We start from the raw sequence: 13,615 nt of genomic DNA on the forward strand, positions 1-13,615 counted from the left end.
GGTTAGGGGTAGTGTTGTGTGAGCGGGAAGCAGGAGCAGGGTTAGGGGTAGTGTCGTGTGAGCGGGAAGCAGGAGCAGGGTTAGGGATAGTATGGTGTGTGCAGAGAGCGGGAGTAGGGTTAGGGGTAGTGTACTGTCGTGTGAGCGGAAAACAGGAGAGGGTTAGGGGTAGTTTTGTGTGAGTGGGAAGCAAGAGCGGAGTTAGGGGTAGTGTAGTGTGAGCGAGAAGCAGTAGCAGGCTTAGGGGTAGTGTCGTATGAGCGGGAAGTAGGAGCAGGGTTAGGGGTAGTGTCGTGTGAGCGGGAAGCAGGAGCAGAGTTAGGGTTAGTATAGTGTGTGCAGAGAGCAGGAGCAGAGTTAGGGGTAGTATAGTGTGAGCGGAAAGCAGGAGCAGGGTTAGGGGTAGTGTTGTGTGAGCGGGAAGCTGGAGCAGGGTTAGGGGTGGTATAGTGTGTGCAGAGAGCGGGAGCAGGGTCAGGGGTAGTGTTGTATGAGCGGAAAGCAGGAGCAGGGTTAGGGGTAGTGTCGTGTGAGCAAGGAGCAGGGTTAGGGGTAGTATATTGTGTGTAGAGAGCGGGAGCATGGTCAGGGGTAGTGTCGTTTGAGAGGAAAGCAGGAGCAGGGTCAGGGGTAGTGTCATGTGAGCGGGGAGCAGGGTTAGGGGTAGTGTCGTGTGAGTGGGAAGCAGGAGCACAGTTAGGGGTAGTACAGTGTGTGCAGAGAGCGGGAGCAGGGTTAGGGGTAGTGTTGTGTGAGATGAAAATATAGTGTTATGGCTTGTTTGAGGAAGGGCGCCCCACATTGGCGTCTTGCTTAGGGCCCCATGAGGCCTAAATCCGCCTCTGGTTGAATATAATACTATACTACATATATCAGGAGCAGGGTTAGGGGTAGTATAGTGTGTGCAGAGAGCGGGAGCAGGGTTAGGGGTAGTGTCGTGTGAGCGGGAAGCAAGAGCAGGGTCAGTGGTAGTGTCATATGTGCAGAGAGCGGGAGCAGGGTCAGGGGTAGTATAGTGTGTGCAGAGAGTGGGAGCAGGGTTAGGGGTAGTGTCGTGTGAGCGGGAAGCAGGAGAGGGTTAGGGGTAGTGTCGTGTGAGCGGGAAGCAAGAGCAGGGTTAGGGGTAGTGTCGTGTGTGCAGAGAGCGGAAACAGGGTCAGGGGTAGTATAATGTGTGCAGAGAGCGGGAGCAGGGTTAGGGGTAGTGTCGTGTGAGCGGGAAGCAGGAACAGGGTCAGGGGTAGTATAGTGTGTGCAGAGAGCGGGAGCAGATTAGGGGTAGTGTCGTGTGAGCAGGAAGCAGGAGCAGGGTTAGGGGTAGTGTCGTGTGGGCGGGAAGCAAGAGCAGGGTTAGGGGTAGTGTTGTGCGTGCAGAGAGCGGGAGCAGGGTCAGGGGTAGTATAGTGTGTGCAGAGAGCGGGAGCAGGGTTAGGGGTAGTGTCGTGTGAGCATGAAGCAAGAGCAGGGTCAGGGGTAGTATAGTGTGTGCAGAGAGTGGGAGCAGGGTTAGGGGTAGTGTCGTGTGAGCGGGGAGCAGTAGCAGGGTTAGGGGTAGTGTCGTGTGAGCGGGAAGCAGGAGCAGGGTTAGGGGTAGTGTCGTGTGTGCAGAGAGCAGGAGCAGGGTTAGGGGTATTATAGTATGTGCAGAGAGCGGGAGCAGAATGAGTGGTAGTATAGTGTGTGCAGAGAGCAGGAGCAGGGTTAGGGGTAGTGTCGTGCGAGCGGGGAGCAGGAGCAGGGTTAGGGGTAGTGTCGTGTGAGCGGGAAGCAGGAGCAGGGGTAGGGGTAGTGTCGTGTGCAGAGAGCGGGAGCAGGGTTAGGGGTAGTGTCGTGTGTGCAGAGAGCGGGAGCAGGGTTAGGGGTATTATAGTGTGTGCAGAGAGCGGGAGCAGGGTGAAGGGTAGTATAGTGTGTGCAGAGAGCGGGAGCAGGGTTAGGTGTAGTGTCGTGTGAGCGGGAAGCAGGAGAGGGTTAGGGGTAGTGTCGTGTGAGCGGGAAGCAAGAGCAGGGTTAGGGGTAGTGTCGTGTGTGCAGAGAGCGGAAACAGGGTCAGGGGTAGTATAATGTGTGCAGAGAGCGGGAGCAGGGTTAGGGGTAGTGTCGTGTGAGCGGGAAGCAGGAACAGGGTCAGGGGTAGTATAGTGTGTGCAGAGAGCGGGAGCAGATTAGGGGTAGTGTCGTGTGAGCAGGAAGCAGGAGCAGGGTTAGGGGTAGTGTCGTGTGGGCGGGAAGCAAGAGCAGGGTTAGGGGTAGTGTTGTGCGTGCAGAGAGCGGGAGCAGGGTCAGGGGTAGTATAGTGTGTGCAGAGAGCGGGAGCAGGGTTAGGGGTAGTGTCGTGTGAGCATGAAGCAAGAGCAGGGTCAGGGGTAGTATAGTGTGTGCAGAGAGTGGGAGCAGGGTTAGGGGTAGTGTCGTGTGAGCGGGGAGCAGTAGCAGGGTTAGGGGTAGTGTCGTGTGAGCGGGAAGCAGGAGCAGGGTTAGGGGTAGTGTCGTGTGTGCAGAGAGCAGGAGCAGGGTTAGGGGTATTATAGTATGTGCAGAGAGCGGGAGCAGAATGAGTGGTAGTATAGTGTGTGCAGAGAGCAGGAGCAGGGTTAGGGGTAGTGTCGTGCGAGCGGGGAGCAGGAGCAGGGTTAGGGGTAGTGTCGTGTGAGCGGGAAGCAGGAGCAGGGGTAGGGGTAGTGTCGTGTGCAGAGAGCGGGAGCAGGGTTAGGGGTAGTGTCGTGTGTGCAGAGAGCGGGAGCAGGGTTAGGGGTATTATAGTGTGTGCAGAGAGCGGGAGCAGGGTGAGGGGTAGTATAGTGTGTGCAGAGAGCGGGAGCAGGGTTAGGTGTAGTGTCATGTGTGCAGAGAGCGGGAGCCGGGTTAGGGGTATTATAGTGTGTGCAGAGAGCGGGAGCAGGGTGAGGGGTAGTATAGTGTGTGCAGAGAGCGGGAGCAGGGTCAGGGGTACTGTCGTGTGAGCGGGAAGCAGGAGCAGGGTCCGGGGTAGTATTGTGTGAGCAGGAATCAGGAGCAGGGTTAGGGGTAGTATAGTGTGCAGAGAGTGGGAGCAGGGTCAGGGGTAGTGTCTTGTGAGCGGGAAGCAGGAGCAGGGTTAGGGGTAGTATAGTTTGTGCAGAGAGTGGGTGCAGGGTTAGGGGTAGTGTAGTGTTGTGTGAGCGGGAAGCAGGAGCAGGGTTAGGGGTAGTGTCGTGTGAGTGGGAAGCAGGAGCAGAGTTAGGGGTAGTGTAGTTTGTGCAGAGAGCAGGAGCAGGGTTAGGGGTAGTGCTGTGTGAGCGGGAAGCAGGAGCAGGGTCAGGGGTAGTGTCGTGTGGGCGGGAAGCAGGAGCAGGGTTAGGGGTAGTATAGTGTGTGCAGAGAGCGGGAGCAGGATTAGGGGTAGTGTCGTGTGAGCGGGAAGCAGGAGCAGTGTTAGGGGTAGTGTCGTGTGTGCGGGAAGCAGGAGCAGGGTTAGGGATAGTATAGTGTGTGCAGAGAGCGGGGAGCAGGGTCAGGGGTAGTGTAGTGTCGTTTGAGCCGGAAGCAGGAGAGGGTTAGGGGTATTGTCGTATGAGCGGGAAGCAGGAGCAGAGTTAGGGGTAGTGTAGTGTGAGCAGGAAGCAGTAGCAGGGTTAGGGGTAGTGTCGTGTAAGAGGGAAGTAGGTGCAGGGTTAGGGGTAGTGTCGTGTGTGCAGAGAACGGAAGCAGGGTCAGGGGTAGTATAGTGTGTGCAGAGAGCGGGAGCAGGGTTAGGGGTAGTGTCGTGTGAGCGGGAAGCAGGAGCAGGGTCAGGGGTAGTATAGTGTGTGCAGAGAGCGGGAGCAGCTTAGGGGTAGTGTCGTGTGAGCAGGAAGCAGGAGCAGGGTTAGGGGTAGTGTCGTGTGAGTGGGAAGCAAGAGCAGGGTTAGGGGTAGTATAGTGTGTGCAGAGAGCGGGAGCAGGGTTAGGGGTAGTGTTGTGTGAGCGGGGAGCAGGAGCAGGGTTAGGGGTAGTATAGTGTGTGCAGAGAGCGGGAGCAGAGTTAGGGGTAGTGTCGTGTGAGCGGGAAGCAAGAGCAGGGTTAGGGGTAGTGTCGTGTGTGCAGAGAGCGGGAGCAGTGTCAGGGGTAGTATAGTGTGTGCAGGGAGCGGGAGCAGGGTTAGGGGTATTGTCGTGTGATCAGGAAGCAAGAGCAGGGTCAGGGGTAGTATAGTGTGTGCAGAGAGCGGGAGCAGGGTTAGGGGTAGTGTCGTGTGAGCGGGGAGCAGTAGCAGGGTTAGGGGTAGTGTCGTGTGAGCGGGAAGCAGGAGCAGGGTTAGGGGTAGTGTCGTGTGTGCAGAGAGCAGGAGCAGGCTTAGGCATAGTATCTTGTGTGCAGAGAGCGGGAGCAGGGTTAGCGGTATTATAGTGTGTGCAGAGAGCGGGAGCAGAATGAGGGGTAGTATCGTGTGTGCAGAGAACGGGAGCTGGGTTAGGGGTAGTGTCGTGTGAGCGGGGAGCAGGAGCAGGGTTAGGGGTAGTGTCGTGGGAGCGGGAAGCAGGAGCAGGGGTAGGGGTAGTGTCATGTGCAGAGAGCGGGAGCAGGGTTAGGGGTAGTGTCGTGTGTGCAGAGAGCGGGAGCAGGGTTAGGGGTATTATAGTGTGTGCAGAGAGCGGGAGCAGGGTGAGGGGTAGTATAGTGTGTGCAGAGAGCGGGAGCAGGGTTAGGTGTAGTGTCGTGTGTGCAGAGAGCGTGAGCCGGGTTAGGGGTATTATAGTGTGTGCAGAGAGCGGGAGCAGGGTGACGGGTAGTATAGTGTGTGCAGAGAGCGGGAGCAGGGTCAGGGGTACTGTCGTGTGAGCAGGAAGCAGGAGCTGGGTCAGGGGTAGTATTGTGTGAGCGGGAATCAGGAGCAGGGTTAGGGGTAGTATAGTGTGCAGAGAGTGGGAGCAGGGTCAGGGGTAGTGTCGTGTGAGCGGGAAGCAGGAGCAGGGTTAGGGGTAGTATAGTTTGTGCAGAGAGTGGGTGCAGGGTTAGGGGTAGTGTAGTGTTGTGTGAGCGGGAAGCAGGAGCAGGGTTAGGGGTAGTGTCGTGTGAGTGGGATGCAGGAGCAGAGTTAGGGGTAGTGTAGTTTGTGCAGAGAGCGGGAGCAGGGTTAGGGGTAGTGTTGTGTGAACGGGAAGCAGGAGCAGGGTCAGGGGTAGTGTCGTGTGGGCGGGAAGCAGGAGCAGGGTTAGGGGTAGTATAGTGTGTGCAGAGAGCGGGAGCAGGATTAGGGGTAGTGTCGTGTGAGCGGGAAGCAGGAGCAGGGTTAGGGGTAGTGTCGTGTGAGCGGGAAGCTGGAGCTGGGTTAGGGATAGTATAGTGTGTGCAGAGAGCGGGAGCAAGGTCAGGGGTAGTGTAGTGTCGTTTGAGCTGGAAGCAGGAGAGGGTTAGGGGGTAGTGTGTGTGAGCGGGAAGCAGGAGCAGAGTTATGGGTAGTGTAGTGTGAGCGGGAAGCAGTAGCAGGGTTAGGGGTAGTGTCGTGTGAGAGGGAAGTAGGAGCAGGTTTAGGGGTAGTGTCGTGTGAGCGGGAAGCAGGAGCAGAGTTAGGGGTAGTATAGTCTGTGCAGAGAGCAGGAGCAGAGTTAGGGGTAGTATAGTGTGAGCGGAAAGCAGGAGCAGGGTTAGGAGTAGTGTCGTGTGAGCGGGAAGCTGGAGCAGGGTTACGGGTTGTATAGTGTGTGCAGAGAGCGGGAGCAGGGTTTAGGGGTAGTGTTGTGTGAGCGGGAAGCAGGAGCAGGGTTAGAGGTAGTGTCGTGTGAGCAAGGAGCAGGGTTAGGGGTAGTATAGTGTGTGCAGAGAGCGGAAGCAGGGTCAGGGGTAGTGTCGTTTGAGCGGGAAGCAGGAGCAGGGTTAGGGGTAGTGTCATGTGAGTGGGGAGCAGGGTTAGGGGTAGTGTCGTGTGAGCGGGAAGCAGGAGCAGGGTTAGGGATAGTATAGTGTGTGCAGAGAGCTGGAGCAGGGTTAGGGGTAGTGTAGTGTCGTGTGAGCGGGAAGCAGTAGCAGGGTTAGGGGTAGTGTCGTGTGAGCGGGAAGCAGGAGCAGAGTTAGGGGTAGTATAGTGTGTGCAGAGAGCGGGAGCAGAGTTAGGGGTAGTATAGTGTGAGCGGAAAGCAGGAGCAGGGTTAGGGGTAGTATAGTGTGTGCAGAGAGCGGGAGCAGGGTTCAGGGGTAGTGTTGTGTGAGCGGGAAGCAGGAGCAGGGTCAGGGGTAGTGTCGTGTGAGCAGGGCCGTTTCTAGGGCCGGGCGACCCGTGCAATCGCATGGGGCGCGCCTCCTCCGACCCCTGCTGTAGAAAGCCTGTGAACTGCCGGGCGCCTGCTGAGATTGTTACCAGCGGGCGCCCGGCAGGGCAGAGCAGAGCAGCCGGAGATGGAAGCTCCGGCTTCCGGCTCCCCCAGTGTGCACTATGGGAAAGACGTCATGACTCATGACGTCTTTCCCATAGTGCAGAGGAGCAGCCAAGCGGAGCGGAAGCCGGAGCGGGGCTTATGGTAAGTATTGGTGTTTTTTTTTTTGGTGTGTGTGCACGCGGCTTTTACTAGGGACAATACTTGGAGGGGGGGGCATGTCTGCTGGGGGAGGCACTACTACTGGGGGCACCCGGGCACTACTACTGGGGACATTACTCTGGGGGCACTTCTGCTGGGGGAAACACTACCACTGGGGGCACCTGGGCACTGCTACTGGGGACATTACTCTGGGGGCACTTGTGCTGGGGGAAACACTACCACTGGGGGCACCTGGGCACTACTACTGGGGACATCACTGTTGGGGACATTACTAATGTGGACATGACTACAGGGGGCACAAGACTATAGGTGGCACTACTAATGGGGTCATGGCATAGGGGGCACCACTCCGGGGGGCACTACTACTGGGTGCACTGCACTACCACTGTGGGCACTGCATAAGGGGCATAAATACAGGGGGCACGTGTGGTTTTAAAACATAGTTTGTGGTTCTGGCTTTTCCAATATATTTTATGTGGAAGTGGTTTGTTGCAGTGTAATCCCTAAGTGGCCTTTTCAGTGTATTTTATGTGGATCTGGCTTGTATCTTCAATGTGCTGGGCTCGACCCCCAACCTTACTAAAAAGTAAAAACTGGTGTGATACAAGGTCCTACTTCTGCAAATGTCACACCAAAGGCATGCACACACAAGTGCGGCGTGGGCTTGTGACAGCTAGGCCACACCCCAATTTTTCAGCGCTTTGCCTCTGACAGGTTAGCCACCCCTGGGCTCAGTAGTCACAGCAGCTGACATTCTGTGGTCTTTCAAGACAACGCTCCCTTACTGTGGTACCACACCCCCCATGATTAGACCATGCCCACAATATTACTGCTTCTTGAGGGAAGGGGGGGGGGGCGCATTTTGACTGCTCGCACTGGGAGCCTCAGACCCTAGAAACTGCCCTGCGTGTGAGCGGGGAGCAGGGTTAGGGGTAGTGTCGTGTGAGTGGGAAGCAGGAGCACAGTTAAGGGTAGTACAGTGTGTGCAGAGAGCGGGAGCAGGGTTAGGGGTAGTGTTGTGTGAGACGAAAATATAGTGTTATGTATTGTTTGAGGAAGGGGGCCCCACATTGGTGTCTTGCTTAGGGCCCCATGAGGCCTAATTCCGCCTCTGGTTGAATATAATACTATACTACATATATCATCCAGTTTAGAGGATGGGTTTTTTTTTACAAATAGAACTACTTAGAAGAGAGAAAAACGTAGTGGGATTTATGAAAAGAGAATTACATGAAAATAGTCCGGGTCCCTACAGGCTTAAGAGCATTCAAGAAACCTGTATTTGCATTACAAAACTTATCACTTTCCAGTTAACTGGTATCTTACAATTATATCCAGTATTTCTATATAAAGCAGAAAATATACTGACGGTGGGGTGGGGGCAGTTGCACACTTAAGAAGAGATGGAAGGAATGAACACAGTATGGCAGGTACAGCTCCTACATCAGGCTTTGGCTGCGTCTGTGGATGCAGTAACTTGTCCCTGACATGCCCGCGACACTCCCATTACATCCATGAGATTGATATTTTTTGTATGCACTTGTATTCTATTTGGGCAGCACAGACGGCGTATTGGTTAGCATCACTGCCTCACAACACTGAGGTCGTGGGTTAAATTCAAAACTAAGGCCCGTATTCAATTGCAGGCAAAAAGTCGCGATCGGCAGAAAAGTTTCGCCGATGACGTAATTTCGCCAGGCGGAAACTTTCCACCCAACTCAATTGCAAAGACTTTCTGCTGGTGCGAAAAGTCTGCGCCTTGTAACCAGCCTTGTAACCAGCGGAAAAGATTCGCCTATGAAAGCAGGTGAGAAAAAGTGCAGAATTGGGGTTTTGGGGTGCAAAGTTGCACCAACACCTCTGCAGCCTTGGGACAGTCCCCCAAAGGTAAGCTGCGTAAATTTTTTTTTAAAAAGACTTTAGAACACCCCAAAAAAAGTACTTTCATTTCGGGGGCGAAAAATACCAAAGTTGGGGGACAAACTTTAAAACTAGTGAAATAAACTCCAGGAGTCCCCCAAGTATGCCCCAGGTGTTTTTTTGATTGCAGGTGATTGCTGAAGGTGCGTTTTTTACGTTGTTTAAAAACTACAGATGTGCACTGACCCCTGTGTTTTGGTTTTGGATTTGGATCTGGATCTACCCTGGTTTTGGATCTGGATTGGTTTTGCCAAAACCTCACCTCAGTGGTTTGTTTTCGGATCTGGATTTTTTCTTTAAAAAATCATAAAAACAGCTAAAATCACATAAAATGGGCCTGGTTTTGTTCCTACAGTATAATTAACTTCAATAACATTTATTTCCAGTAATTTCCAATCAATTTTGACCACCTCACAATATTATTTGCTTCATCTAGTTAAGGCCAAAAGGTTGCATCCAGCTAGCTGGCTGACTAAGCTAAGTGACACAGTGGGCAGCACTAACATGTGGCAGTTCAGTTTCTAATTTCCAACACTGATACATTGTGTTATACAGTGTTGGTTGGATCACCAACAGTGCACTTACTGTGACAGCAGTGTCGGCAGAGCGGGGTTGCTAACGGTGTCCTCCTCAGTACATGGAATGGCAGTGCTGCGGTGCTGGCAGTGTCCTCAGTGAAGGGTACCGGTGATGTTGGCAGTGCGGGGGTGCCAGCGGTATCTTTAGTGCAGGTTTGCTGGCTGTGTCGGCAGTGCGGGGGTGCCAGCGGTGTATTTAGTCCAGGTTCGCTGGCTGTGTCGGCAGTGCGGGGGTGCCAGCGGTGTCCTCATTACAGGTTTGCTGACTGTGTCGGCAGTGCAGAGGTGTTCTCAATGCAGGGTGCCGGCGTTGTGTCGGCAGAGCGGGGGTGCCAGCAGTATCCTCATTGCTGGTTTGCTGACTGTGCCGGCAATGCAGAGGTGTTCTCAATGCAGGGTGCCGGCGTTGTGTCGGCAGAGCGGGGGTGCCAGTGGTGTCCTCATTGCAGGTTTGCTGACTGTGTCGGCAGTGCAGGGGTGCTGGTGGTGTCCTCAGTGTGGGAGTGTCAGCAGTGGGAGGGTCGCTGACGGTGTCCTCAGTACGTTGGGCAGCAGTGCAGGAGTGTCTGCAGTGGTGGTGTCGGCAGCGGGGGATGTTGCCAGTGGAGGTGCCGGCGGTGTTGGCAGCGGAGGGTGCCGGCGCTGGGGGATGATGGGCGCCATCTTCTTTTTCTTCTTTTGTGCTATTTTCAATGGGTTTAACGCTGATTGGCTGAGAGTCGTGACAGACGGCTCTCTCAGCCAATCAGCGTTAAGCCCGCTGAAAACAAAACCTCGCGACTCGACAGAAGGGTTGCAAAGTTTTGCCTTGGGTCAGGGATCCGGGGCAGCTGCGCTCGGATCGTCCCGGATCCCCAAATTCGGGTGGGTTCGGATCTCTTAGGTCTGAACCCGCACATCTCTATTACAAATGCACTTTAGCTATTTTAAACCATGGTTGCACCCGTTTTCATGTAGCCCAAATTTGGTGGGACTACTTATTTTTCCCCAAAATACACTGCTAAATGCTATTCTTCACCACTTGTGCAAAGACGCTAAATAGCACCTATTGAGAGACCATTCAAGTACCCCAAATACCTTCAGCAGGGCTATTCGGGGGTATCCACAGTGATCCCCCATGTCAGTGCATCTTTTGGGGGGTGTCAGGCTGATTTCCCCATTTTTTACTGGACTTACCACCTCTCCAAGTTTCGTCGGGACGCGTTTTCGGGTCCTTTGCAATTGAATAGGGTGAATAGCGGGGACGCGTGCGATACTTTTCCAGAACCCAAACCAGCGATGTATGCAGAAAGTACACCAGGCGACTTTTCGCCGGCAATTGAATATGGGCCTAAGGCCCTAACTATAAGGGTTTCCTCCGGGTACTCGGGTTTCCTCCCATACCCTAGTGTGTAAGTATGTGCGTGTACATGTGGTAGGGAATATAGATTATAAGCTCCACTGGGGCAGGGACTGATGTGAAAATGGCCAAATATTCCCTGTAAAGCGCTGCGGGGTATGTGTGCGCTATATAAATACCTGGTAATGGCTAAATAATATTACCACCCAGAAACCCCCATTGCTTTTCTGCCCCATTTCTGATAGCACCTGTACCGATCGCAGCAGCATCTTTGTGCGCACACTCTATGTAATGCCCATGCCATAGGCCTTTGTATAAATCTTCACAATAAAAGGAGACCTACATAATCATCAGTATTGTGTGCGGATTGTGTGTGACTCATGCTGGGTACACACTGGCCAATCAATTGATCGGCCAATATTTCGTGCCCCTGTTGGCCAGTGTGTACAGACGATATGTCTGTGAACAACGTCGTTCACAGACATATTGCATTGGCTGTACTGCACAGCCAATGAACAGATATGTCTGCATACATATCTGTCCATCGGCAAGTGTGCACGGGCGATCAGCTGATTACCCGTACACAGGGGTGCAGAGAGAGGGGGGGGAGCCACGAGTGGGTACTACTTACCCGGGTCCGGCACAGCTCCTCATCCACAGCAGCCCACCACACGCTGCTGTGTGCTGGGCTGCACTGGGAGACTGTCCGAGGCTGCTAAAGCAGCAGCCCGAGCAGTCTCCTATGCCAAAGGGTGGAGCTATCTCGTGGATCGCACTCCCCATTGGCTGTGTGCCGGGCTGAGGGGCACACAGCGCCCCACTCCCCAGCGCCGCAAATGTTTTTTTTCCCAAAGGGGCCGTGGCAGCATGCAGATGATAGTCCTTCAGTGTGTATGAACGACCATCATCTAAAGATATATCTGTCAGGTGTGTACCCACCTTCAGAATCAGGCCCATGATGAGAAACTTCTTCACAGAACGTCACCTATATCACATAGAGATAATCTGTCGTGCAGGGGGAAGTAATTTCAGCACTAACTGTGATGGAGCGCACAGGCCCAGATCGGCTGATGAATGGGCACCTTCATCCCTTACATAGAATAATACTCTCACATACTAGAAGAACATGTACATTTGTTTCATTGCAATGTAAATTTCTAGCTCTGCAGTCAGACCTCAATGTGTGATCCTTCCATTGTGGGGCATATTATTTGTGTTTGGCCATGGGAGCCTATGTCATGTTACCGTGCAGTCTCACAGTCATTCACCAGATTACCTGGCTAGTAAATGATACCCATGGTGAGGGGACACTCTGGAGAAGCTGCAACATGTTAGGGTATCAGAGGACAGAGGGGGGATGATTTGCTTTTCTCTAGGGAAATTATGCTGATTCAGGAGGAGAAGTGATATCCAGTAATAAAAACATAGGAAAATGAACATAGGCACCACTCCCAATTTACAGTGACATAAGTAATTGTATATCAGATGGGCTCAATCTATTATACAATTAGTAAAATTACAAGACAATCTACAAATTATTCTACTTTCTAAAACACAGACCCTCTCCCATAATAAATACATTATAGTGTATATGGGGAAGACTGGTGAGATCACATGATGCCCGTGCGCTGGCATCACACACCTGTAGTCAGGGTAACGCGGCTGTTAACTTTCAAAGTGGAGAACGGCAGTTGGAAGACTGAGCTCATCCTACTACTGGACATGGAAGCTGCTGGAGGAAAAGCGCAAGTGAGTGAGAAGATGGCAGGAAGACGGGCTCTGAAGAGGAAGCCGAGTGAGCCCAAGAAGACAACAAATCCTAAGGCTGGTCGTGGCAAGAAGAGGAAACAACGGAATAGAAGAAGATGGACCGACGACTCGCCCAGTTCAGATTTAAAGAAGAAGAAGAAGAGGGATGAGAGCAAGATGGAGTCATCAGAGTGTGACCAGCCAAGATCAGGTAGAGAGGGGAAGGTGGTTTCATCAGGCCAAAAGTGTCTCAGTATAGGGCAGCTGTAGATCTCCTGCACTTCAGTTGGATTCAAAATTTAGCAACATGTCTGTTACATTTAGTGATGTAACTTGGCCAAGGTTGTATATTAACATGTTATGATATGAGCAATATTGAGGGGATTTCTTCAAGTTTCAAGTACTATGGGAGATGTAATACAGTTATTAAAGTACTAAGGGGGATATTCATGAAATATTGGAGAGAGATAAGTAACAACCAATCAGCTCCTAACTGTCATTGTATAGGCTGTGCTGAAAAATGATTGGTTGGTACTTTTTCTCATTTTTTCTCTCTCAAAGCTTTCATGAATATCCCTCTTAGGGGGAGATTTATCAGCGGCCAGAGAAAGATTAAGCAGAGAGATTCAGGGGGGGATTTAACAAAGCTTGGAGAGATAAAATGGAGAGAGATACAGTACTAGCCAATCAGCTCCTGTTATTTTTCAAACACAGCCTGTACAGTGACAGGTAACAGCTGATTGGTTGGTATTTTATCCCTCTCCATGCTTTCATAAATATCCCACTGAAATTTAAAAAGAAAAGACTTAATTAAATAGTACATTCAACATGTAAGGAAACATGTATAAAGTTAAGTACACAACTGTAACCTATAGCAGTCACTCAGATCCAAATGTCATAAAATGGATACAGCTTTTATTTTGCATAAAGTACTCATCAAATCATCTCCTGCAATGATGATGGCTGGCCGATGTCAACTAGTTTCTCTGCCATAGATAGATGAATGGGAGCCGATGATTTTTTTTTTTTTACATTTTACAGCACAGAGCTTAGCCCCGAGGGTTTGCAAACTATCGATGGTTCACAGGGCCGGATTGAGGGTCACATGGCCCTGGAGCTTAAAATGATCAAGGGCCTATTATGAGAAGCCGAGGAGGTGTAACCATTACTTTGTGGGTGTGGCCAGGCACTATCAGCCTCAATGTCTCCCCAAATATGTAAAAGAAAAGAAAAAGCTTCATTTTGTGAGGGAACTAGAATTTTTTTTTACTACTTATTATTTATGGCTGACTTTGTGGACAGCAGATGGACAGTCAACATCATGCTGTCATGATGATGGGCCTATTTTTATGTGAAGGCCTGGAGCTGTAGCTCCATCCGCCCCATTGTTAATCTGGCCCTGATGGTTCACCATAGATGGTTTGTGTGCCATTGATGGAAATCACTGATGGGACCATCGATGATAACCCTCTTGTGCTTTTCCTTACTGTCATTTAATTTATCTCTTACTCTCCACTAGGGCAACCAACACTTG

The sequence above is a fragment of the Taudactylus pleione genome, unplaced genomic scaffold (assembly GCF_031769625.1).
Source record: "Taudactylus pleione unplaced genomic scaffold, aTauple2 ptg000250l, whole genome shotgun sequence".
NCBI classification, from domain to species: Eukaryota; Metazoa; Chordata; class Amphibia; order Anura; family Myobatrachidae; genus Taudactylus; species Taudactylus pleione.